Source organism: Phyllobates terribilis, unplaced genomic scaffold (genome assembly GCF_046119375.1).
Source record: "Phyllobates terribilis strain yellow unplaced genomic scaffold, ASM4611937v1 Scaffold_8__6_contigs__length_399053987, whole genome shotgun sequence".
NCBI lineage: Eukaryota > Metazoa > Chordata > Amphibia > Anura > Dendrobatidae > Phyllobates > Phyllobates terribilis.
In genome coordinates, this window is record NW_027362768.1 from 60,293,413 (window position 1) to 60,317,304 (window position 23,892).

A 23,892-nucleotide genomic window follows, 5' to 3' on the forward strand; every position below is an offset into this window, starting at 1 on the left:
AAGTCTCTGACAAGAGACTTCTCAGCAGGATTGTCCACAGAAGAAGAGACAGGAAACGGAATATTGGGATGCTGACCGTACACCACAAAGAACAGAGACTTGGCAGAGGACTCACATGGTTTTTGTAAGAAAATTCGGCCCAAGGCAGAAGTTCTACCCAGTCGCTATGGTGAGCGTTGACAAAGTGCCGAAGGAAACTGGTGAGGATCTGATTAATATGTTCCACCTGGCCATTAGACTGAGGATGATAGGCCGAAGAGAAATCGAATGTGACATCCAGCAGCGTGCACGTGGCTCTCCAGAAGCGAGAAATAAACTGAACTCCTCTATCCGAGACAATATCAAGAGGTAGGCCGTGGAGATGAAAGATGTGACAGATGAAGTCTTTAGCCAGCACAGGCACAGAGGGAATACCTGGCAGGGGAATAAAGTGAGCCATCTTGGAGAAGCGGTCAGCGACCACCCATATGACAGTACAACCGACCGATACAGGAAGATCCGTGATGAAATCCATAGCCATGTGTTGCCAAGAAGCAGAAGGCACGGGTAGAGGAAGAAGCCGACCAGTCGGAAGTTGCCTTGGTGTCTTGTTACGGAAACAGGAAGAGCAAGCCGCGACAAAATCCGCAACATCCTTGCGCAGACGTAGCCACCAATAATGTCGGGAAATAAGCAGAAACGTCTTCCTCTGGCCAGCATGTCCAGCCAGTTTGGACGAATGACCCCAGAGTAAGACCCTCCTCCTATCCGAAGCCGCCACAAAGGTCTTACCAGGAGGAAGAAGAGACAGGTCAAACGGCGCAACAGTCATTATTCCGGAGGGGTCAATGATATGTAGAGGCTCCTTCTCTTGATCGGTAGACAGGAATGAATGGGAGAGTGCGCGTCAGCCTTACATAGTTTATAAGGCCGAAAAAAGACAAGCGTCCATCCAGTTCAGCCTATTTCTTGTGCACTGCAGCTATTCCGCAGCGATGATCCAGGGGAAGGCAAAAAAAACCATGCGGTATAGGCCAATTTACATAATTGAGGAAAAATTCACTTCCCGACTCCAATCTGGCAGTCAGATTAAATCCCTGGATTAATTAACTATCACTAAGCATAAGATGTAATTTTATTGTTCTCAAGAAAGGCATCCAGGCCTCTCTTGAACTCATTAAGTGAGTTGGACATCACCACTTCCTCTCCCAGAGAGTTCCAGAGTCTCACGGCTCTGACCGTAAAGAATCCCCTTCTATGCTGGTGCAGTAACCTCCTTTCCTCCAGATGCATAGTGTGCCCCCTCGTCTTTGTCACCATCCTTGGTATAAACAGGTCATGGGAGAGATCTCTGTACTGCCCCCTGATGTATTTATACATGTTTATGAGGTCTCCCCTAAGCCTTCTCTTTTCCAACGTAAATAGGCCTAATTTTGACAACCTCTCTGGGTATTCTAGTCCCTCCATTCCCTTTATTACCTTAGTCACCCTCCTTTGTACCCTCTCTAGCTCCAATATGTCTTTCCTGAGCACCTGAGCCCAGAACTGTGCACAATATTCTAAGTGCGGCCTTACCAGCGCTTTATACAGAGGAAGAACAATGTTCTCATCATATGCCCCTATTCCTCTTCTGATGCATGCCATGACTCTATTTGCCTTCGCAGCTGCTGCCTGACACTGGGCACTCCAATTTAATTTGCTGTTAACAAAGACGCCCAGGTCCTTCTCCATGTCAGATTTCCCCAACGGTTTCCCATTTAATATGTATGGGTGACTGCTGTTTTTCTTTCCCATGTGCATGACCTTACATTTATCGGCATTGAACCCCATTTGCCATTTTTTGGCCCAACTCCCCAACTTATCTAAATCCTCCTGTAGCTGTGCCCTATCCTCATCTGTATTAACTACTTTACAAAGTTTAGTATCATCTGCAAATATTGCTATTTTACTATGCAACCCTTCCACTAGATCATTAAATATATTAAATAATATAGGGCCCAAGACAGACCCTTGAGGCACCCCGCTAGTAACCCTGACACACCCTGCGCTTACTCCATTGATAACCACCCTCTGCTTTCTATCACTCAGCCAGCTATTTACCCACTTGCACACATTATCCCCCAGACCAAGCATTCTCATTTTATATACCAACCTTTTGTGTGGCACGGTATCAAACGCTTTGGAGAAGTCAAGGTATACAACATCCACTGACTCTCCCCGGTCCAGCTGTGAGCTCACCTCCTCGTAGAAGGCCATCAGGTTTGTTTGGCAGGAGCGATCCCTCATGAATCCATGTTGATATGGAGTTAGACAGTTATTATCATTAAGATATTCTACAATAGCATCTCTAAGAAATCCTTCAAACAATTTACCCACAACAGACGTTAAGCTGACTGGTCTATAGTTCCCAGGGTCACTTTTAGACCCCTTTTTGAATATTGGTACCACATTTGCTTGGCGCCAGTCTAGTGGGACAGTCCCTGTCCATACAGAGTGCTTGAATATAAGATACAGCGGTCTGTCTATCACATTACTTAATTCTTTTAGTACCCGGGGGTGTATGCCATCTGGGCCTGGTGACTTGTCTATTTTGATATTATTTAGGCTTTTCTGAACTTCCTCCTGGGTTAGGTGGGTGCTATTTAGCGGAGGGTTTACTTGATCACTCTGCATTTCCTCCGATAAATTGTTTTCTTTTGTGAAAACAGTGGAGAAGAAGCTATTGAGTAGGTTTGCTTTAACCTCATCGCCCTCTATGATTTTACCCAGGTTATTTTTCAATGGGCCAACTCCATCAGTTTTAATCCTTTTACTGTTTATATAGTTAAAGAACAGTTTGGGATTCGTTTTACTTTCCTTGGCAATTAGTCTCTCTGTCTCCTCTTTTGCTATTCTTATTTGTTTCTTACAGATTTTGTTTTTTTCCCTATAAGATATTAGCGCTTCCTCGCTACCTTCTTGTTTAAGTTTACCGAAAGCCCTTTTTTTGTTTTTCATTGCCCTCTTGACTTCCTTATTTAGCCACATTGGCTTCCTCCTATTCCTAGCCCTTTTATTCCCATAAGGTATGTACCTTCTACAGTGACTATGTAGGACTGTTTTGAAAATTTCCCATTTTCTATCCGTGCTCCTATTACTGAAGATACTATCCCAGTCTATAAGGTGAAGGGCATCTCTTAGCTGATCAAACTTTGCCCTCCCTAAGTTCAGTGTTTTTGTGACTCCCTTGCTGGGCACCCTACTGAAGCACATGTGGAATTGTATAATGTTGTGCTCACTATTTCCCAGATGCCCCCCGACCTGCACCTCAGTTATTCTGTCTGGCCTGTTAATTAATATTAAGTCTAAAAGGGCCGTCCCTCTAGTTGGTTCCTGCACAAGTTGTGACAAATAATTGTCTTTGATAATTGACAGAAACCGGTTTCCTTTCTGAGATCTACAGCTTTCGGTTTCCCAGTCTATATCGGGGTAGTTGAAGTCCCCCATAATAATCACCTCGTTATTTTTTGCTACTTCGTCTATTTGTCTCATTAATAGACTTTCCTTGGCTTCTGCTATATTTGGTGGTTTATAACAGACTCCTATAATAATTTTATTATTGTTTTTTGCCCCATGTATCTCCACCCATAAGGACTCGACCTCCTCATTTCCCTCCCATACATCCTCCCATATTGTAGGCTTTAGACACGTCTTTACATATAGACAGACTCCACCCCCTTTCCGATTTCTTCGATCCCTTCTAAACAGACTGTAACCCTGTAAGTTAACTGCCCAGTCATAGCTTTCATCTAAACATGTCTCGGTTATTCCCACTATGTCATAGTTACCTGTAGATATTTCTGCTTCCAGTTCATCCATCTTGTTTGTCAGGCTTCTGGCATTTGCTAGCACGCAGTTTACACAATTTTGTTTTGTTCCAATCTTCACCCTGTGGATTGTATTAGAAATTTTCTTACCTCCCTTCCAAGTATCTTGTCTTGGATCTTCTTTGTCGCACTTCATATCTTTCATTAGTATGTTCTCTGGTTTCATGTTCGTGTCCGGCATTTTTCTTCCCATCCCCTCTTCTTCTAGTTTAACGCCCTCCTGATGAGTGTTGTGAGTCTCCTGGCGAATGTGTGTTTCCTGGGTTTGGTGAGGTATAGTCCGTCTCTGGCAAGGAGTCCGTCATAGAGGTAATTCACACCGTGGTCCAGGAATCCAGGAAGCCTTAATATTCTTGTCTGCCAGGCGGTAATGGAGAGTGAAGTTGAAACGGAGCAAAGAACAGAGACCATCTGACCTGACTCGGATTTAGTCTTTGGGCAGACTGCAAGTAGGCAAGATTCTTATGGTTCATTTAGATGACCACCGAATGCAGAGCCCCTTCTAGTAAGAAGCGCCACTCCTCCAGTTCTAATTTGATGGCAAGCAGTTCCTGAACTCCAATGGAGTAATTGCGCTTGGAAGGAGAGAAGAGCTTGAAGAAGAAGCCGCAGTTCAACATTCGCCTGGACGAGGATTTCTGCGTGAGTACTCTCCGGCCCCTGAGGAAGAGTCATCAACCTCCAGGAAGAACTGTTTGTTACAATCTCGACAGTGTAGCAACAGGGCAGACGAGAAAGCTTGCTTCAAGGACATGAAGGCACTTTCCACCTCAGACTTTCGTTCCTTGGGATTAGCCCCTTTGCGGGTCAGCACAGAGAGGGGAGCAGTCCGGGAAGATAAATGAGGAATGAAGAGGAGGTAATAGTTAGTGAAGCCCAGAAACCACTGAATCGCCTTCAGCCCCTCAGGTCTTGGCCATTTTAGGATGGTAGACACTTTTTCGGGATCCATCCTAAGTCCGGTCTCCGAGATTGTGTATCCCAAAAATGGAAGAGAAGTCTGTTCAAGGACGCATTTTTCAAACTTGGCATACAGACGATTCTTCCTGAGCCTCTGCAATACCTGTCGAATGTCCCCCCGATGTGAAGGCAAATCAGGAGAGAACACCAGGATATCGTCCAGGTACACTACCACGCAAGAGTAAAGGAGATCTTGTAAGATGTCATTCACCAGCTCCTGGAAGATGGCAGGCGCGGTGCAGAGACCGAAGGGTATCACGCGGTACTCGTAGTGGCCATCTCGAAGGTTGAATGCCGTCTTCCATTCGTCTCCCGGATCAAATTGTACGCGCCACGAAGATCGAGTTTAGTGAAGATCTTCGTGCCCTTTAAGTGGTCAAACAACTCTGAGGTGAGAGGCAAGGGATACTTATTTTTGATAGTAATCTGATTTAGGTCCCTATAGTCAATACAAGGATGAAAGGAGCCGTCCTTCTTCTTGACGAAGAAGAACCCAGCACCAGCCGGAGAGGTGGATTTCTGCATAAAACCCCTAGCAAGATTCTCTTCGATGTACTCAGACATGGCACGGGTCTCACCCAGCGACAGAGGATAGATTCGACTATGACGAGGTGAAGCACCAGAGATGAGGTCGGTGAGGCAATCATATGGCCTATAATGAGGTAGTGTCTCAGCCTTATTTTTGTCAAAGATGTCCGCATAAGACCAGTAAGGTGCCGGCAAGCCAGGTAGGTTAGCTGGAGTGGACGGAGGTCGAGCTGGGCGGAGAGGAACCAAGCAGGTGTTATGACATTCCTGACCCCAGCGGAGCACCTCACCCGAGCTCCAGTTCAAGGCTGCCTCATGTCTCTGTAGCCAGGGCAGACCTAGCAACAAAGGATGAGAGAGGCCGGACAGCACATAGAAGGAGATTTTCTCAGAGTGTAGCATTCCCACCTGAAGAGCTATAGGCTCGGTGACGAACAAAATGGACTCTGAAAGAATCTTCCCATCCACCGAGGAAACTGCTAACGGATCCGCAAGACGTTGAATAGGGATCTGATACTTCTCCACAGTGGCCTGTTGGATAAAATTCCCAGTGGCACCGGATTCAAGATAGGGAGTCTCGAAAAAGTTTATCTTCTCGCAGGTTATCGATACCAACAGAATCATGGATAGAGAGGAAGAATTTTTGCCCAGGATAACCTCTCCCAGCGATCCTAGGCACTGAAGTTTCCCTGTCTCTCTGGACAAGAGCGGATTAGATGTTCCTGGCTGCCACAGTAAAAACATCTGCCCTCAGCGTGGCGGACCTCCTGGCGAGACTTGCCCATCTTAACCTGGTCTACCTGCATAGCTTCAGGGGAGGATGCCAAAAAAGAGGCTTGTAGGGAGACTGGCCTTAGGGAGGTAGGTGCAAGGCGCAAAGGATTCTTCTCACGAATTACCTCCTTAGAACGCTTCTGGAACTGGATGTCGTGTGGCCAAAGACACCAGGTCGTCCAGAGAGGAGAGTATGTCACGACCGGCTAGCTCATCCTTGATCCATCCAGAAAGGCCCTCCCAAAAGGTAGACACCAGGGCCTCATTATTCCAGGCCAGTTCAGACGCGAGGGTCCGGAACCGCACTGCTTACTGGCCCACAGTGAGACTCCCTTGGTGAAGACGAAGAAGAGAGGAGGCAGACGAGGATATACGGCCGGGTTCATCAAAAACCCTGCGGAAAGCTGCAAGAAAAGCCTGAAGATTCGTCAACAGGGGATCCCCTTTCTCCCATAAGGGGTTGAGCCACGCCAACGTCTCTCCGGTGAGATGAGACATGATAAATGCCACTTTGGCCAGTCAGAACCAAACTAATGAGGCAAGAGCTCGAAGTGCAGCGTGCACTGGTTGATGAAGCCCCGACATAGAGCGGGATCACCGCCGAAATGTGGTGGAGCAGATAGCAGGGGTCCTAAGCCGGGTGCCACAGTGCCGCTGGTTTGAAGTGCCGCCAAAGCTGATGCTGCTTGGTTAGAGGCGGGCACAGCCAGGGTGGATAGTGAATCCAGGTGGGCAATAACAGTCCACAGATAGGACAGATAGTATCCTGTTGAGATCTCTGGCGGGAGACCTCTTGGTACAGGTCAGAGAGCGAAGGAGCCTGGGAGCCACCTGATTCCATGGCCTGTGCAAACTGTTACGGGTCCGGGTGGTGAAACCTCTGTGCTGTGATACAAGGAGGGACCAGAGGGGCGTGACTAAGTGCCTACCCGGACCTACCCTGGCTACATGGTGGCTTAATCGACTCCATGAACCAAGGAGGGACCGGGAAGGTGGATCAGGTGCCACTCCGGGACCAGCCTCGTGTGAAAGCAGGCGACTCCCACGGGACTGAAGGCCGAAGCCGACAGGGATGACAGATGAGCATGGCTGATAGGCAGGCAGGCAACGCAGGTAGGCAGGCAGGCTTGGCTGTCAGATGGGCATGGCTGGTAGACTGGCTGGCAGGCACAGCTGGTAGGTAGACTGGCGGGCACGGCTGATAGACAAGATGGCGGGAACAGCTGACAGACAGGATAGCGAGCACGGCTGATAGAAAGGTTGGCGGGCACGGCTAGGACTGGAGAGCGTGTAAGCACACAAACAACAACTTTGCGCAGGCACCTCCATTTTGGAGGAGGTGCCTTAAGTGGGGGCAGTCCTCCAACCATTGGCCGTGGACTTTTTAGGATGGCGCACGCGGCCCCTTTAAGAGAGAGGGAGCATGCACCCTAAGTACAGAGCCCGGGGATCTGTATATATATATTTCCCTCACAGCTGTTACATCACCAATTTCTTCATCATTAAGGGTTCCATGTTTGCCATAAAGTTATAATTCACACCTGTCGAGGCACTCAACAGACTTCAGGCCATACTTCAGCTGGCCCAGAAGGGAGCTTCAAAACATTAAAGTTGTGTAATATTTGCTCGAGCTCTTTAAACTTCTTTTCCGGCTAAGCAGGTGCTGCATTTTGTTATTTGCTCGGTTGTTCTCGGTGTAGCTGCGAAAGGACCATTCTTCAGGGTTTCCTGTAGGCATATTGGGGAACAGGAATATGTGGTTGGGAAATAGAGGTAATTCACTGTAAGTTGTAAACTGTTGTGCTCTATTGCAGACCAGCCCGTACTACACACCCATCCCATTGTTCCAGAATCCAAGGTATTATCAGGTAATAGGCGGTTGGGATATTCAGGCACGCCAATATTATTATTGTTTATTATTATAGCGCCATATATTCCAAGGTGCTTTACATGTAAAAAGGGGTATACATAATAAAAAGAAGTACAATAATCTTAGACAATAGAAGTCTCTGACTGGCACAGGAGGAGAGAGGACCCTCCCGCAAGGGCTCACAATGTACAAGGGATGGGTGAGGATGCAGTAGGCAAAGATATAGTGAGTATAGTTGGCACATATTGCAGGGCGCCACGCTGTACAGCACAAGGGTCTCGGTCTCCTGGCTAAGTGTTTGTGCACCTCTTTGAATTTTTCTCCTCTTTCTGGTTACGTTTATCCACAAATTAAAGAAAAATGTTTTCAGTGGTTGGACTGGTGTTAGACTCGTTGTTTTCATTCGTGACTTTGCTGTATCCTGGGGAGCCCAACCCGATACATGGCTTACAACTATTCACAAGTCTGCAGTCACATAGAGATAAAGCAGACCTTTGTGCCAAACCTGGACAACCCATTTAACATTGTAACTAAAAGTGAAGGAAGGCCTCATAATGAGAGGGCAGTTTGACGCTGTCCGTATTGTTTGAATGTCAGACCTGTAGAGAGATGCTCTATGGCAAGTGAAGGTTTGTCAACACTTAATTGAAAAGTTAAAGGGGTTGTAGCACTTTTAATCTACAGTCAATCTATGCCTGCTTGTTTGTGGCCCTGCGCTACTGATGATTGACAGTTCAGAATGGTGGCATGGATAAGCTGTGTGCACTATGATGCTGATAACAGAAGCAGCTTTGCAGGAGCACCAACGGCTTGTACAGCAAACAACTTGCCGCGTTTCTTGCCTAGGAAATCGGTTTTCTCAGAGGCAGCCTCGACAAGCTATAAACTATAGAATTAAAAAACATTCCACTTCCCTTTTTGTAAATGGAGAGGACTTTGAATAAGGTAAATTACAACATTGCTTGTATTTAAATGCACTTTGCATTTTTATCAATCTAATTAGCCAACCCCTTTAATGTGAAATTTGCACATAGACTGCTCTGTTTTAAGGCTCAGGTTCTTGCCATTGATGTGTTGATATTTCACCACTTGGAATGGCAATCAGAACAGTTTCAGGATGTTTTATTTTTTTCAGACTCCAGAAATCTGAGCCATCAGTTCAAAATATATTCATAATACTTGACTAGAATTATTCTAGTTATTTTAGCATATGGCAACCCTGCATTTCCCATATGTGACATTCTAAAAATTGTGCAATCAGAATAATCATTGCAAAATATGTGAGCATGTACATATATGAGTAATGTAAAGGAGAATCCATCTGGGCTCCATTAATCCTCTATGTCCATATTCGGCTTTAAAACATAAAGACAAAAAGCTGCCACCCGAAAAGTAAATAAAACATTCCCAGATCAGGATAGAGCAATTCTTTGCTGTCTGAATCTAGTATACATGCTGATATATTTTTTTTTAGGTTTGCATATTCTTAAGGACTTTTTCTGGATCTTTTTGTCAGTTGGCTGGTTTGTACAGTTGCAGTAAGTTCTGATCATGCTGCAGTATTGTCTTCAGCCCAAATACAACAACGCATCAAGTAATTACTTTTATTTCAGAACGCAGACATAGATCTAGGTATGAGTAAGGAGACTGTCTGCATAGCTCTTTTGTGTAATAGGTTAAATGGAAAGGTGGCATCACAGTATGTGTCAGCTCCTGGCTATTTCATATATCTTTTTTTTATTTTGTATTAAAATACTATTTAGATTTGTCATTTAATAAAATTATTCATTTGCACTGACAGACAAGCAATCAATAGAAATACAACTTCATATGAATAAAACCTATTGGGAAAAATGTAAACATCTGGATTTTATATATCAACCTCCAATTTGCATTGCAATTTTTGAAGTAATCAAGCATATCTCCCAACATTTAAAGAAGGAAAAGCGGGACAACGTTTGAAACTTTTAAATCACGCTCCTAACCACACCCATACCCATGCCCCAGCCACACCCATTCAGCATTGCCGATCACATTGTTTTATATACAGTTAACAGAAAAAAATAAATATTTCCTGCAAGTAATGAATTAAAATATAAATGTAAACTCAGTTTTGTTACTTTTTAAATAATATTTTAGACTACAACATTTTATTTTAAACCAGATCTGTCACCTAAATCTACACTACAGGTGCATCTCACTAAATTAGAATATCATCAAACAGTTAATTTATTTCAGTTTTTCAGTACAAAAAGTGAAACTCATGTATTATGTAGAGTCACTACAAAAGAGTGATCTATTTAAAGTGTTTATTTCTGTTATTGTTGATGATTATGACTTATAGCCAATGAAAACACAAACGTCATTATCTCAGTAAATTAGAATACTTTATAACAACAGCTTGAAAAATTATTTTAAAATTGGAAATGTTGGCCTACTGAAATGTATGTTCAGTAAATGCACTCAATACTTGGTCAGGGCTCCTTTTGCGTCAGTTACTGCATCAATGCGGCGTGGCATGGAGGCGATCAGCCTGTGGCACTGCTGAGGTGTTATGGAAGCCCAGGTTGCTTTGATAGCAGCCTTCAGCTCATCTGCATTGTTGGGTCCGGTGTCTCTCATCTTCCTCTTGACAATACCCCATAGTTAAGGTCAGGCGAGTTTGTTTTTTAAACCTGGTATTGGTACTTTTGGCAGTGTGGACAGGTGCCAAGTCCTGCTGGAGAATGAAATTTCCATCTCCAAAAAGCTTGTCGGCAGAGGAAAGCATGAAGTGCTCTAAAATTTCCTGGTAGACGGCTGCGCTGACGTTGGTCTTGATAAAACACAGTGGACCGACACCAGCAGATGACATGGCTCCAAAACCATCACTGATTGTGGAAACTTCACACTAGACCTCAAGCAGCTTGGATTGTGGCCTCTCCACTCTTCCTCCAAACTTTGGGACCTTGATTTCCAAATGAAAATTGGAACTCTGGGACCTTGTGGAGTATGTCAATGACTGCCTTCTGGACATCTGTCAAGTCAGCAGTCTTCTCCATGATTGTGAAGCCTACTGAAACAGACTAAGGGACCTTTTTAAACACCTAGGAAGCCATTGCTGGTGTTTTTTGTTAATTATTTTAATTTACTAAGATAATGACTTTTGTGTTTTCATTGGCTGTAATCCATAATCAACAACATTAACAGAAACAAACACTTAAAATAGATCACTTTGTTTGTAATGACTCTATATAATATATGAGTTTCACTTTTTGTACTGAAATAAATGAACTTTTTGATGATATTCTAATTTTGTGAGATACACCTGTATGTAAAAGCTGCACTTTACATGACAAGTAAAAATATTGTGCTTTTGGTTAACAGGAGCAATTAGAGTATACAGTCACCTCATTGTTCTGCATGTCTGCTGAACTCTTGAGAAGCGTTACCCTCACCTCTGTTAACAGTGAGGTCAAATGAAGCCGCAGAATCACTGGCAGGAGCATCCGTGACCACTCTGTGTGGGCAGAGATTGGTGCTGGGCAGTACAGGCAGGTATTAGTAACTTCCTGCCTGTAAATTCTTAGCCCCTTAAGAAAAAATATACAAAAGTCACGGATAGCCGCTTTAATTGCCCCAATTAACCCCTTCCTGACATGCACCGTACATGTACTGCTCTTCGGGAGCTGCTTTCCTGCTAAGAGCAGTATATGTACGGCACAGTGATCACGCTGAGCACTGCCGCGATCACATGTAGGTGTCAGCTCTATGTGAGAGCTGACACCCTGCAGCAACGCCCAAGATTGGTGCTAGCACCGATTGCGGGCGTTTAACCCCTCTAATGCCGCTGTCAATAGTGCCAGTGACATGAATGGGGCAAAACTACTCCTTTTTTTTCTCTGACCTCGCCGCACTCTGTAAGGTTAACCATGTGTTTGCCACTGCAGCACTTGAATTTTGCTACTTAAATGTAGCTATGAACATTTTGATAGTTTCTAAGCTTTTGCCCCATTCAGTGCTGGACGGTGATCTACCACTGATTTATTATGAAGTTTACTCCACTGATGAAGCCCCGATGTTGAAGCGGAAATGCGTTGGGAGGGCAATTCTTTTTTAGGGGTTATTTGCATTAAAGCAGGCCACACTTGGGTACTGCCCTTTTGAGAGCGGGAGACTTTTCTGGGCAAGGGAACATTATTTGAATTCCAGCAATTGAATGAAATACCTGGTACCCTGAATTCGTTTGAAGTATTAAGCCCTGGGTGAGATCGTTTTTTATATAGAGCATTGGCACCATGAGCACTTTGATATATGAAGTAGTTTTTATTATATTTAATTAAAAGTTAAGTTTTATTACTAAATTCCAGCTGTTTATGCATCATCATACCGCTGAACAAAAAGTGGAATAAAACATGATCAAAAAGACAAATGTAAATAAACATGGTACCACTGAAAACTTCATCTTGTCCCGCAAAAAATAAGCCGCCATACAGCTCAGTCAGTGGAAAAATAAAAAAGTTACAGCTTTCAGAATAAAGTGATGCCAAAATAATATTTTTTTCCATAAAATAGTTTTTAAAAAAACTATTCTATGCTTTTCTGTAAGATAGTTTTTAGTGTGTACTGACCCGAAGAATAAAGCTGCCTTACCACTTTTACCACACGCGGAACGGCGTAAAAAAGATCCCCAAAAAACAATTCCTGAATTGCTTGTTTTTGTTCATTCTGCCTCCCAAAAAATGGAATAGAAAGTGATCAAAAAATGTCATGTGCCTGAAAATAGTACCAATAAAAATGTCAACTCGTCCCGCAAAAAACAAGACTCTGTCAGCAGAAATATGGAAAAATTATAGCTCTCAAAATATGACGATGCAAAAACTTGTTTTTACAATAAAAAGCGTCTTACTGTGTGACAGCTGCCAATCATAAAAACCCGATATAAATCTGGTATCGCTGTAATCATATCGACCCGAAGAATAAAGTCATCTAATCAATAATACCGCATGAGGGACGGCATAAAAAATAAATAAAACCAGTTCTTCACCTGCTGTTGATTGGTTCGTTTTGCCTCCCAAAGATCGCAGTATGGCTCTGCTCACATTTATCCTGCACTCTGCGCTGAGTGCATATGCCAGGGTTTCCGTGTGTATCTGTGAAATACGTGATTCAGACAGAACCCCCGGTGGAAGATTCCCTGTAATGAGACAGATGTAGACACTGTGGACACCTTCTGGCCTATGATCCGGCTGTGTCCGTCTTATTATTAGGCATGCATAAAAGTGCCATCGGCCATAGTTTTGTGCACTTCTGAAAAAAAGGACACCGCTGATCAGAGGTCAAATGGAGTCCAGAGTAACTCTGCTGCCTCATTATAGTGAATGGATCCCTTGGGGACTTCTGAATCATGTTACTAAAAGATTTAGATGGAAACCCCGATATAAGTGCTCAATGTAGAGCGCAGGATAAACTTGATCCAAAATGTTACGTAAAATATTCCCAATAAAAGCTTCAACTCTTTTCACAAAAAAAGCAAGTCCCCACTCAGGTCCATCATCAGTTAACAAAAATATAGGGGCTTCCACATTATTGGTAGCACAAAGGCTCTGGAAAAACAAAATGGCTCCTCGCCCTTCAAATCCAGCGAATTCTGCGCTCCCAAATCCAAATGTCAAACTCTCTTCTGAGCTCCAGTGGTATTGGTCACTACAACATACTGGTCGCTACAGCGTACTGGTCACTATAACGGCAGTTTGCAACCTTCACCTAGCAACATCAACTGCTGCTTGTTTCTGGAAAACATCCATGGAGTCAAAATTGTCAGTACATCTGTAGATAAATTCACAAAGGGGTATAATATCCAAAATGGGGTCACTTGAGGGGGATTTTGCTCTTCTAGCATGTAGAGGCTCTGTATATGGAGTCCACAAACAATTTTAGGAAAATCTGCACTCCAGGAGGCAAATAGCGCTCCGTCCCTCCCGAGTCTCATCGTGTGGCTAAGCAGTTCTGTACAGCCACATATGGGGTATTTCTCCATTCAGCTGAAATTGTGGTGCCATTTTTACAGATTTTCCAGTGTGAAAATGTAAAATCTGGAGCTAAAACAATTTTTTTGTGGTAAAAATGTAATTATTTTTTCTTCACTGCCCAATGGTATAAAATTCTGTGACACACCTGTGGTGTCAATATGATCACTGCACCCCTAGATGAATTCATTGAGAGGTGTAGTTTGTAAAATGGGGTCACTTATGGGGGTTTCGGCAGATCTGACATCTCAGGGGCTCTACCAATGTGTCATGGCACCCTCAAACCAGTCCAGCAAAATCTGAACTCCAATATGGCACTTCTTCTCTTCTGAGCTTTGCACTATGCCTCAAAAGTAGTTTTCGACCACATATGGAGTACCGGCGTACTCAGGAGAAATTGCACAACAAATTTTGGGGTCCATTTTCTCCTGTTATCCTTGTGAAAATGCAAAATTTTGTGCAAAAAATATTCTTGCAGGAAATTCTTTTTATTTTTTTTATTTTCACAACTAAATGTTATAAACTTCTGTGAAGCACCTGGTGGTTCAAAGTGCTCATTACTCATCTAGATAAGTTCACTGAGGGGTTTGGTTCCAAAATGGTGTCACTTGGGGTTTCCACTGTTTAGGCTCATCAGTAGCCCAGCAAATTTTACATTCAAAAAGTCAAATGGCTTGGCGTGCGGCCAAACAGTTGTTTTCCCCCACATATTGGGTATTGGTGTGCTCAGGAAAAGTTGCACAACAAATTTTCTATTTTCTTCTGTTACCCTTGTAAAAGTAAAAAAAAAATTGGTCTAAAGTAAAATTGTTGTGAAATAAAGTTAAATGTTTATTTTTTCCTTCCACATTCCACTAATTCCTTTGAATCACCTGAAGGGTTAATAAACTTCTTGAATGTCGTTTTGAATGTGGTTTTGAGCACCTTAAGGCAGGGTTCCCCAACTCCAGTCCTCAAGGCCCACCAACAGGTCATGTTTTCAGGATTTCCTTAGTATTACACAGGTGATAATTGCATCACCTGCACAGGCAATAATTCCATCACCTGTGCAATACTAAGGAAATCCTGAAAACATGACCTGTTGGTGGGCCTTGAGGACTGGAGTTGGGGAACCCTGCCTTAAGGTGTGCAGTTTTTAAAATGGTGTCACTTTTGGTATTTTCTGTCACATAGACCCCTCAAAGTCACTTCAAATGTGATGTGGTCCCTTAAAAAATGGTTTTGTAAATTTTGTTGGAAAAATGAGAAATCGCTGGTCAACTTTTAAACCTTATAACTTCCTAACAAAAAAAATTATGTTTCCAAAATTGTGCTGATGTAAAGTAGACAAGTGGAAAATGTTATTTATCAACTATTTTGTGTGATATGACTTTGATTTAAGGACATAAAAATTAAAAGTTTGAAAATTGCAAAATTTTAAAAATTTTCGCCAAATTTCCGTTTTTTTTCAAAAATAAACATACATCATATCAAAGAAATTTTACCACTATCATGAAATACAATTTGTCACGAAAAAACGTTCTCAGAATCACCGGGATCTGCTGAAGCGTTCCAGAGTTATTAACTCATATAGTGACACTGGTCAGAATTTAAAAAATTGGCCTGGTCAGGAAGGTGAAAACAGGCTTTGGGGTGAAGGGGTTAATCAGCAGCACGTTATTATTATTTGTGCAATTTTGGACTTAAAAGAGCATGGGCCTGTCACATTAAGGCTATGTTCACGTTGTGTTTTTGCCACACGTCAGTTGATCCATCAGGGCTTCTGTCTGAAGCCCTGAAAAACAGGATAATAGCATAACCTGTGATGGGGCTGTTGACCTTAAAGAAGTTGTGCAGGACTTTTTTCAGCGCTATAACTGGCTGCTCACAGGCACCACGTGACCCTCGGCGGCAGCCGGCTTTTTCTTCCACTGATGTCTCGTCAAGTGAGGTGTGACATCAGTGACGCAGTCCCCGCGGTGGATCCTGGGTTGTGGGCGGGGTTACCCCGTGCATCACATCCAGCATCCACCACGCGCTTTCCCAATGAATGAGGAGAGGGAAAGCGCGCAATGGATGCTGGGTGTGACGTGCGGGGTAACCCCGCCCACAGACCATCACTCACCGTGGAATGCAGCACTGAGTCACGCCCGCATGTCAAAGCCGGCTGCAGCCGGGGGTCGCGTGATGCCTGTGAGCGGCCAGCTATAGCGCAACTCACAGGCAATAAATACAATTAAAGGTAATTACAAAAACACTTATGGGCACATGCTAAATACATCGGGTCAATTGAAAAAAGTACAGGACAACTCCTTTAACTCCTTAACAACCACCATAATGCATTTTTACGGTGGTCATTTAGAGTACTTATTCCACAGCACCGTGAAAAGGCATCGCTGTGAAATGAGAATATAGCACCACCTGGCAGCGGCGATTCCTGCGGGTATCAGCTGTGTGTGACAGCTCACACCCTGCAGTATCGGCCCCGGCCTTTCTCTATGCCGATCGGGGCCGATTAACCCTTTAAATACCAATTACCAGGGGGTCATAAGACCCCCTTAGTAACCATTAGACCCCCGCTATGAGAATCGCAGGTCCCGATGATTACCATGGTACCCTGAGATCATGTGGTGATCCCAGGGTACGGTGGTCTGTGAGATCCAGATAATAAGCTAGATCTCACAGTCAGAGTCAGTGAGTTCAGTGACTCACTGACAGGTCTCATACACTGCAGTATAGGAGTGCTGTAGTGTATGAGATCAGCAATGAAAGTGAAAATTATAAATGTCCCACAGTGGGACTTGGTGAAAAGTAAAAAAATTTAAATAAAATATGTAAAAAAGTAAAAAAAAAACACACAAAATTTGCACACAAATCATTAAAATCCGTTTCACCGCTCAAAACGCAACGTTTGTGATAAAACAAGAATAAACGAAAAAACGTACACATAATTGGTATCACCGCGTCCGGAAAGACACGCTCTATAAAACGGTTATGTTATTTAATTCGTTTGTTGAATGCCAAAAAAAAAAAAAAAAAAAAGCCAAAAATGGCGCTTTTTTATCATACTGACTCACAATAAAAGTGAATAAAAAGCGATCAAAAAGTCGTATGTAAAAAAAATTATATAAATAAAAACGCCAAACCGTACTGATAAACAAGCCATAATAAAGCTCATTCGGCAAGAAAATAAAAAATTTACAGCTCTCAGAAGGTGACGATGCAAAATCAACTTCTTTTTTGTAAAATACTGTTTTTATTCTGTAAAAATAGCAAGTCATAAAAAAATATATAAAAACCTTTAAAAAAAAACAATATAAATCTGGTATCGCTGTAATCGCACTGACAAGAAGAATAAATTTGCCTTATCACCGCATTGTGAACCGCGAAAAAATAAAAGTAAGAACTATTATGGTACTGCTTTCTATTTCTTCATTCTGCCTACCAAAAAATCGGAATAAGGCTCGGCTCACGTTTATCCTGCGCTCTCCGCTGAGCGCTTACATTGGGGTTTCCGTGTAAATTCACCAAAACCACAATTCAGACAAAAAGCCCAGATGGAGTACCTTTGGACTGGTCTCTGTTCCGGCGGCATACCATCATTTTAGGCTTATTTTTAGCGCACAAGTGTGGACAACCACAGATCTGTGTGTGCCTAAAAAGATGGAGACCACCGGAGCAGACGTCAAACGGACTCCAAAGTTTCTCCATCTGCTTCTTTGTGCTGGGTGGTTCCGTTGGGGGTTTTGACTGAATAGTATTTTTGTGGGATTTAGACGGAAACCCCGTCATAAGTGCTCAGTGTAGACTGGCGATCCAGTCTTATTCTGGAAGCAATCAAAAATTATGTACCCCAAAATGTTACCACAAAAACCCCTAATTTATCCCACACAAAACCAGCCCCATCTCAGGTCTGTCATCTGTCACTGGGACTACAAGAGGTCCCACGTTACTGGTAGAAAAAAGACAGCAGTAAGCGGCCACATGCTCGGCATTATTGTAGTTGGGAGAGCACTTAATTTATGGGGTGTGTGTCACCAGGAGAAATGTATGGGGGCCCTACACTTTATGGGGGCACAATGTATGGGCCCTAAATTGGCATATTTGCAATTCTCCAGAATAAAGGATGTTACAGAATAGTCACTGCAGCAGTAGATGAATTAATTGAGATGTGTAATTTATACAATGGGGTCACTTTGGGGATTTTTCTGCTGTTCTGGCACCCTAAGGCTCTGCAAATGTCGCCCACAAACTATTCTACCAAAATCTATGCTCCAAAAGCCAAATAGCGCTCCTTCCTTCTCAGCCCTGACGTGTGGCCTAACAGTAATTCCTGATGACATATGGGGCATCATCGCGTTCGGGGGAAATAGCATTAGAAATTCTGGGGTCCGTTTTCTTCTATTATCCATTGCAAAAATTACAAATTTGGGGTTAAAACTGCATTTTTGTGAAAAAAATTAACATTTTCAGTATGACAACCTAATGTTATTAAATTCTGTGTAGTACCTGTGAGTTCAAAATGCTCACTATACCCCTGGATAAAATCCTTGAGGGGTGCAGTTTCCAAAATGGGGTAACTTGTTGGGGTTTTCCACTGTTTAGGCACATCAGGGGTTCCCCAAACATGACATGGCATCCGCTAATTATTCAAGCAAATTTTACATTCAAAAAGTCAAATGACGCGCCTTCCCTTCCAAACCCTGCCGTTCGCCCAAACTGTGGTTTTCCACCACATATGGGGTATCAGCTTGCTCAGAAGGAATTGCACAACAAATGGTATGGGGAAATTTATCCTGTTACCCTTATGAAAATGCAAAATTGGGGGCTGAAAAACATTTTTGTGGGAAAAATGTGAAAAATTTAATTTTATGGCTCAATGTTATAAACTTCTGTGAAGCTCCTGGGGGTTCAAGGAACTTATCTAGATGTGTAGTGAACACATCTAAATAAATTCCCTGAGAGGCCTAGTTTTCAAAATGGTTTCACTTGTGGGGGGTTTCCACTGGTTAGGCACATCAGGGGCTCCCCAAACATGGCATGATGTCCACTAATTATTCGAGCAAATTTTACATTCAAAAAGTCAAATGGTGCTCCTTCCCTTTCTAACCCTACCTTGCGCCCAAACAGAGGTTTTCCCCTACATATGTGGTATCGGCGTGCTCAGTAGAAATTGCACAACAATTTTTGTGTTCCATTTTCTCTCATTACCCTTGTAAAAATAAAAAAAATTGGGTCTGAAGTAAACATTTTGTGAAAAAAAAGTTAAATGTTCATTTTTTCTTTCCACGTTGCTTCAGTTCCTGTGAAGCACGTGAAGGGTTAATAAACTTCTTGAATGTGGTTATGAGCACCTTGAGGGGTGCAGTTTTTAGAATGGTGTCACTTTTGGTATTTTCTATCATATAGATTCCTCAAAGTTATTTTCAAATGTGATGTGGTCCCTAAAATTGGTTTTGTAAATTTTGTTGGAAAAATGAGAAATCTCTGGTCAAATTTTAACCCTTATAACATCCAAAAAAAAAAAATTTCATTCCAAAATTGTTCTGATGTAAAGTAGACATTTGGGAAATGTGATTTATTAACTATTTTGTGTGACATATCTCCCTGATCTAAGGGCATGAAAATTCAAAGTTTGAAAATTTTTCACAAGTAAACGCAAGTCTTATCGAATAAATTTTACCACTATCATGAAGTACAATATGTCATGAAAAAAACAATCTCAGAATTAGTGGAATCCGTTGAAGCGTTCCAGAGTTATTACCTCATAAAGTGACACTAGTCAGAATTGTAAAATTTGGCCCGGTCATTAAGGACATAATTGGCTCTGTCCTTAAGGAGTTAATGAAGCAGACAGTCACTTTGTTAAAAGTGAGGTCAGATAAAGCACAATGTCGCATGGTAGCTACCACTCGTGCCCACCTCAGAAGGGTGGACATTGCCGACACTGAGGCCAGACAAAGCACAATGTGTCTAAACCTGCAAAAAACACACAAGCCTTTTTATAATTATAAGGCTATGTCCACACACGTTTTTTTTGCTTTGTATTTTGCAGCAGATTTGTATGCAAATTTTCAGCTGCCTTTTGCAGTACCAGCAAAGTCTATGAGAAACCAGAATTCTATGTTCACACATGTTGCTTTTTGTTTGCTGCATATTTTCTGCCTTGCTTGCGTACTTCTTTCAGCGATTCTGCAGCTGAAAACGCACCTGCATTCTTGCTGCGTATTTGCTGCGTTTTTTCACCGATAGGAAGTAATGGGTGGTCAAAAATACGCAGCAAATATGCAGCAAAAATCGTGCGTTTTTTATGCAGCTGTTTTCCTGCCAGAGAAAAGTTAGCGCAGATTTGCAGCAGGAAAAAGCATAACGTGTGTGAACATAGCCTAAGGGTTCGCTCACACTGGCGTATAACATGGCCGAGTGCTCTCTGATGTTTTATAAGATAGCACTCAGCCCAATGTTACACTATGGGGCAGTGCAGAGCTGCGATTATTTTCTCATGCCAATTCAGGGCATGCTGTGAGTGCATCCGATATTCAGATCATGCGCACCCATAGACTTGTGTGGGTGCAAGTGAAACATCGTACTGCACTTAGGTGTTATGCAAGCGCAGTCTGACGCTGGCAATGAGAAGATGGAGAAATTATGTTTTCCGTTCCTGTGTTGCAATGACACTCGGATCAGAGTTTGATCTGAGTGTCATTAGCATAATCGGCCCGCTTCTCTCACTTGACAGAGCATACGCACGTGTAAACGTAGCCCTAATGTTGAGGTACACTCTGCCTTCTGATATGACATTGAGTGTGGAGAGACAACTGAATACTGGGCAGTAGAGATAGAGCCGATACACACTTCCATATTTCTTGTGCAAGGATCGCATTGTAAACCTCGTACTGGCCAGCACCACTCCTGACCTTGACAGCTGCATAGAAATCCATCATGCTGTCACGTTCAGGTCACGCGAGGTGCCGGTCAGTCCATTCAGTGCAATGCGATCCTCGCACAAGTTATACGACAGTGTGTCTCTGCCCTTAAAGTAATTGTCCACTACTCAGACAACCCCTTCTTAATTACTATATTCCACCTTGTAAAATAAAAACAGTCCGTACTCACCTCCGGTGCTGGCATTGTTCCAGCATTGTTGGCGCCAGGTCTCATGTGATGTCATGCCACGTGAGCCCTGCAGTCAATCAGCGGCTGCTATTAGACCACTGCGCTCTCACTTCCCTTGTCCAAACCTTGGATAAATCAAAGTAGTGAGAGTGCAGCAGCGTAACAGCAGTCACTGATTGACGTTATGCCATATGAGCCCCAAGAATCTTACCGCCGACATCACTGGAACTTTGCCAGGAAGAGAGGTGGTTATAAGGTATCTTTAATTTACAAGGGGGTCTACTTTATTTTAAAAAAGGTCCCCAGATAGTGGACAAGCCCTTTAATATATAATAAAATTTATTTTTGTCTTAAAGGGGTTGTCCTCTACTATGACAACCTCTTCTTGTTCTCTAAATGTTTGGCCCTGATAAAATAAAAAAACTTATACTCACCTCCCGTGCTGGCGCCATTTCAGCGGGTTGGCACTCGATATTTCCAGGGCTCCCATGTGGTTGTTGTGACACATGAGCCCTGCACCTAATCAACGCCGACATCATTGTCCCCGCCTTCGTGCGAATTGAGTATGAAGAGAAGTCCGGGCTGAAGCTGAAGTCTGACTTCAATTCATACAAAGGTGGAGACAGTGACACCAGCGCTGGTTGAGTGCCGGGGTCACGTGTTACAACACTGCATGAGAGTACCGACACTGCTGGAACAGCGCCAGCATGGGAGGTGAATATAGGCTTTTTATTTTACCAGTGCTAAACATTTAGATCAAGAAAAGGTCGCCCTAGTAGTGTCCAGGCTTGAGGTTAATATCAGACTTTTGAATCCTCACAGTGCCTGTGCGGATTCTCCAGTGTCGGGAGCAGACGGTCATGTGACTGCAAGTTTGTAATTTGCATGCAAGCGGTCGCGTGCTGAATAGATGAGCGCAGCCTTACTGATTGCAAGTGTATTGAGCAAGGCTGGACACCTCTAGTTGGAATCTGGCCAGGAGTACACAAACCGCTCTCAACACTGAAGAATCCTCACAGTGTGCAGTGCTGGTGCTGTTCAGAATTCAAAAGTCTGATATTAACCTCAAGCCTGGACAACCCCTTTAACACCTTCACGCCGCCGCCTTTTTCCGTTTTTGCGCTTTCGTTTCTAACTCTTCTTATTCCCAGAGCCATAACTTTTTTATTTTTTGGTCAATATGGACAAGTAAGGGCTTGTTTTTTGCAGGACGAGTTGTACTTTTGAATGACACCATTGGTTTTACCATATTGTGTACTGGAAAATGGGAAAAAAATTCCAAGTGCGGTGAAACTGCAAAAAAAGTGCAATTTCAAAATTGTTTTTTTTTCACCATGTTCACTATATGGTAAAACTGACCTGCCATTATGATTCTCCAGGTCATTATGAGTTCGTAGATACCAAACATGTATAGGTTTTTTTTATTTAAGTGGTAAAAAAAAATGCAGAGTTTGTTAAAAAAAAAAGTTGCCATTTCCTAGACCTGTAGAGTCTCCATTTTTTGGGATCTGGGGCCGGGTGATAGCTTATTTTTTGCGTGCCGAGCTGACATTTTATTGATACCATTTTGGGTTAGATCCAGTGTTTTGATCACCCGTTATTGCAATGTTGTGGCGACCAAAAAAACGTAATTCTGTTTTTTGATTCTTTTTCTCATTACGCTGTTTACTGATTGGATTAATTCTTTTAATATATTGATAAATTGGGCAATTCTGAATGCAGCGATACTAAATATGTGTGTATTTGATATTTTTTAAATTGTTTTATTTTGAATGGGGCTAAAGGGGGGTGTTTTAAACTTTTTTTTTATATATATTTTTAAAAACATATTTTTTTACTTGCTTCAGTAGTTTCCTGGGAGACTAGAAGCAGCGATCATCTGCTACACACAGGTGATTATCAGATTGTCTGTGTGTAGCAGAAATGCTCACTTGCTATGAGCGCAGACCGCTGGGCAGGGGTCTCCTGCAGACCCCGGGTTGTCATCCCAACCCATCGGAGACCCTCGGTCATGTGACACGGGTGGGCGGGACTAGTGACACCCTTCCGCCACAGCCAGGGCTGCCATCAGGGCATTACTGACCTTACTGCTGTTTGGGGCCCCGCAAGCAGAAGTACAGAGGGGACGCCCGGGCCCAGTTGGGGCCCCCCTCTTGTGCGTCTGCTCATGAGGCCCCATGCCGTAATAAAGTCCCAAGGGCCGGGGCGGGCGCCGCCTTAGGGCGCTGGGTTCCTTACCGGAGCTGCGCAGCTGTAGCAGCTCCTTCATGCTTCTCCTAACTTCCGGACATGCGACGGCGCGTGAGCGCCATCACATGACCGGAAATCAGGAGAACCCAGCGATTACCTGTATACTTACATTATACACTGTATACCATGTACAGAGATCCTGTGTATAATGGCACTTATGGTAATATTAGTATTGTGTTATTTTATTAACGATCAGTATTGTAGTATTCGGTGACAATGTGGTGGTAATATGTGGTCTGGTCATGGTGTGGCGGTTTTTGTCCCTTCTGTGTGGTATAATTCGGTCAATATGTGGTGGTAATATGTGGTCTAGTCATGGTGTGGCAGTTTTTGTCCCTTCTGTGTGCTATTATTCAGTCACTATGTGGTGGTAATATGTGGTCTGGTCATGGTGTGGTAGTATTCCTTGTATGTGGTATTATTGGTCATTTTAAAAAATGTATATGACACATTCCCTTAAAGAAAAATATATAAAAATATACCTAAAAAGAATATTGGATATTTTAAGAAAGTTTTATTAGGTTAGAGTAGGGCCCGGCCAGAAGAGTCTACCTTATCATGG

At 43.1% G+C, this 23,892-nt stretch overlaps 1 protein-coding gene across 6 annotated transcripts in view; it reads left to right on the top strand.

Annotated features, from left to right (window-relative positions):
* The window catches only part of PLA2G4A (phospholipase A2 group IVA), a 213,582-nt gene that overhangs the window by 76,541 nt on the left and 113,149 nt on the right, over positions 1 to 23,892 (top strand). The window contains exon 1 of one of the 6 annotated variants that reach the window (XM_073642991.1): positions 7,951 to 7,975. The exons of the other annotated variants lie outside the window; for them this stretch is intronic. The gene's annotated coding sequence lies outside the window, so the exon portion shown is untranslated. Of the gene's footprint in view, positions 1 to 7,950; positions 7,976 to 23,892 lie in introns of those variants that run through there. 6 annotated transcript variants of the gene reach the window in all.